This window comes from Astatotilapia calliptera, chromosome 23 (genome assembly GCF_900246225.1).
Source record: "Astatotilapia calliptera chromosome 23, fAstCal1.2, whole genome shotgun sequence".
NCBI lineage: Eukaryota > Metazoa > Chordata > Actinopteri > Cichliformes > Cichlidae > Astatotilapia > Astatotilapia calliptera.
Genome location: NC_039323.1, coordinates 40,933,279 through 40,937,307, shown reverse-complemented (window position 1 = coordinate 40,937,307; position 4,029 = coordinate 40,933,279). Strand labels below are relative to the sequence as shown.

The 4,029-nt window shown below is 36.4% G+C and overlaps 1 long non-coding RNA gene across 1 annotated transcript; it reads left to right on the top strand.

The window, feature by feature from the left end:
• Positions 1-2,725: 2,725 nt before the first annotated feature.
• Positions 2,726-3,773, top strand: LOC113017011 (uncharacterized). Its single transcript, XR_003271354.1, has 3 exons — positions 2,726-2,808; positions 2,947-3,010; positions 3,291-3,773. It is a non-coding gene; the product is annotated as an uncharacterized LOC113017011 (long non-coding RNA).
• The last annotated feature ends 256 nt before the right edge of the window (positions 3,774-4,029 follow it).

The following is a 4,029-nucleotide window of genomic DNA, read 5'->3' as shown; positions in this document are numbered from 1 at the left end:
CAAAGTGCTCAAATAAAAAGTCCTTTTATGTTGTCAATCATCACACCATGTACATCTTTATGAGTTTACATGAGAAATATGTCTTATCTGATCATAACAAAACAAAAGCTGTTTTCTAGACTCCAGTGGTGTTGCAGACAGGGGGTGTACAGTGTGTTCACAAGAGTCACACGTCCTGCAGACGTGACATTGACTCAGTGAATTTTGACCATGTGACATGCAGAGGTGCTTATCTCTCTACAGAGATGGAAGTCACAAAACAGTTTCGCCACTTTAGCTTTTCTTTCTTTCTTTTTAAACTTCTGTACCGCATTAACCATTTCCCACAGTAAGCTATTGTAATAGGTATAGAGATGGACCGATCCGATATTACGTATCGGTATCGGTCTGATACTGACCTAAATGACTGGATCGGATATCGGAGAAAAATAAAAAATGTAATCCGATCCATTAAATATCACGAAAGCACCTCACAAAACTTGCAACACGCCGTAACTCACCTCAGAACGTTAGCACGTGGGAGCAGTATGCATCACGTGATAGAGCAGCTGTGGCATGCGGGACCTGTCGGTGGTCTGGATAGCATGTGGAGCTTCGCTAGCAACCCGGCATTTCATCTCCGACAAAGTTATCCCCGAGAGAAGTAAAGCAAGTGTGTAAGTCCATCTCTGAATGTTTGTAAAGCATTCCTGCGTTAAGCTTAACAAGCGATATATGGAGCGACTGCCTCTTCTTGCTGCTACTTCAATCATGAAACTGCTTAACGATCAGCTGATCGGCTTTTCTGTCGCGAGTCCGTCTCTCTGGTTTGTTTTTGGCCCACTTTGCACCAGAAAGAGGAAACCAGCGGCTGAACAACAGCAGCACGTTTAAGCTTGATAAGCTGTTGTTAGAATTTATTTATTATTACTTTCTACTCGAGGATCTTTTTCTACGTAGCTGATGCTGGTAACTGTGCAGGGGCGGATCTAGCAAAGTTTAGCCAGGGGGGCCGACAGGGCATTAACAGGGAAAAGGGGGCACAAAGACATACTTTTCTTTCTTATTCTCATTTAAAATGTCTAGCTTTTAATAAATAATTATCTGAATCTTACACCCAAAGTTTTAATTTGATGTAAAATGAATAGAAGTCCATTACTGTATATAGTAACTATTAAGTCTAATATATATACCCTAGTAAGCTATAGTACTTTTTCCTTTGGGAAGGTACCATCTGTGCAGTCTGCAATTTTGTTGAAGAAAGATGTTGAATCTATTTAATATTTCTTGAAAAATAATTGATTTCTGTGCATTTTTTTCACACTGCATCAAATTAAGGTTGATTACGTCGATTAAGCATCATGAGGTGGCGCGTGAGGGGTGGTTCCCTATTTTTTATTTATTTATTTTTGTTGCTGGGAGTTGGAACCCTATTAGTTAGGTTGCTTAATATTTACGCTAAGTACTCTTTAAAATACCAGAATAGGGAGGATGGTGTAGGTCTAAGTTTATTAGATTGATCAGTGTTGCTGAACTATGAAACATTTTTTTTTGCATACAGGTATAACAGAATAGCTTTAGTGTAGTTGTTGTTTTAAACTTGAGTATGAACTTATACAAAATGCAGCAAGATATTAAAAAAAAACAAGTTTTGTTGATTAAAAAACACTATATCGGATTCATATCGGTATCGGCAGATATCCAAATTTATGATATCGGTATCGGTATCGGACATAAAAAAGTGGTATCGTACCATCTCTAAATAGGTAATGGCAAAATAAGTCATGTGTACATTACAGCTGAGTGAATATGAACTTTGAAATGTTTCATCTGAATTTACCATGGCCAAATCAGTCTTTAATGGGGCCACAGTGTGTATAAAGTGTAATTAATAATACAAGAAACTAAAATCATGAAACTTCTAACACAAGACTTTAATACTGGGACATTTGGCATCTTGATAAGTTGAACTTTAACTGTCACTACATATTGTTACTCCCAAATAAATAAGAATAATCAAAAATATTTAACTGGAACATGTTTTGATCAAAAATCTAAAGGTTTAGTGTCCTCAGACAATCTAAAAGTGTATTACTTCTATTTTGGTTTTAGCTTTTCGAGCATATACTATATGATATGCAGTGTACCTTGACCTACATTAGATAGATGTCTGTCATATACAGGAGAGACAACAGAGATGTGCAAATAGTTTATTAGCAGACTGGCAGAATATTATTTGATGTATATATTGTGTGGCAGAATAATTATAAATTGTAGATATATTCAGAAGTATAGAGATACGTGTCATGTTAGAGTCATGCCTGTGGCCACAAGTGCAACTGGTCTTCTGGTTTAAAATGCGGAAATATGAGCAAACTGTCAAAACATTTCACAAGTCTGTCAGTCACAGAATAAATGCCACATCATAGTTCATCTGTTGTTGCACCAGATATGTTAGCAGAGTGTGCACAAACTGTATAAATCATCAGTTATATAAATATAGTGCTGTGAAAAAGTGCTGTCACAGTTTGGCCGACAAACATGCAGGAATACCTTGTTTAATGTAAAACCAGCTTTGAATAGCAAACTGTGTCTACAAGCTGTTGTGGTCATTTGTTGTGACAGTTGCATTGTTTCCTAATCACAAATAGAGAAGTGCTAAAGCGTCTCAGGAAGGTTGCAAAAGTGATGCAAATAATTATCTGAGATGTTTGTGCTTTTATGTATAAAAGCGGAAGTGCACAGAGTCTACGCTCTGACAAAGGCAAACTATGACTTGTAAATGTAAAATATAATATCTGTTGGTCTTCAGTCTTCACTTCATGTTTGGTAAGAACATTCATTTATCATATATTATAGGAAAGAAACTCATTGATAGACAAAACTCTTAACTGAAGTTCACACACAGGTGTAAAGACGTGTGTTGAATACCAAAGTCTGAATTATTGATTCTGCTCCACTTTGCAGATTACCAACTCATTCCTGAGCCACTGCGAGTTAACCAAACAACTACAAGCAAAAACAAAAAAAGGTAGAGTGCTGGGTAACCGATATTTTTGTATGTGAAACTGCATTTAGCAAAAGCAGTGTCTCTGTGGCTCTGTTATTACAGAGCATCAAATAAATGCAAACATTTTGATGGAGGCTCAACACTGTTTTACTGTAAATCTACACATTTTCAGATAAAACCAAAGTAAAATGTGATCAGTGTCATCCAGTTGATGTGCACTATATCAAATTTATGACAGATCTACTACACCAGTAACAAGAATGAGGAAATATTAATGTAAATGCTCTGTTTTCTTTATCAGGGGATCATGAGGTTTCAATGTGCCTGTTTGCTCCTGGTGCTGTTTTCTCCTGCTGTGCTCTGTAAAACTGATGACAAGCTCAAAACTAAACATATCGTTGTGAGAAAGGGCTCCTGTGATCAAATGATGAAAAACATCAATGGCAGAAATGAATGCAAGGAGAAAAACACTTTCATCAAAGAAGAGTATTTGGAATCAGTTCTGACTGTGTGTGTAAAAACAAACACAGGATTCATCCCCAGAGAGTATGACGTTATTAAATGTAAACAATCGAGCAAGAACCCTTGTTCATACAAGTACACTGAAACCAAACTTCAGGTGATAACGTGTAACAATGGAAAACCTGTACACCTTGATGCGTGGAAGAATTAAAGTTGAAAGTGATGCTATTTGTGCCTCTTTACTTGGAAGTAACATTTATCTAAATGTTAATTATGTGGCTATGTTCAGTTAATTCTGGAAATTAAAGGATTTATTTTGGAAGTGTAAGGATTTGGGAAACATTGAATATAGCAGAATAAACTTTCTTCCTCCAGCAATCTTTGTTTGTCTTTTGATTTATTGGATTTACAGCTATGAATACATTTTGAAGCAGAATACATGCTTGCATTTTTCACATTGTCAATTTATCTGGACACAAACCAAAAACAAAACTGGAACTGGGAGGACTGGGAGTATTGTGTTCTGGGCATTTTTGTAACCTGTGCTAGAGCAAAACTGTTTTTGTTTTTTTTACAGC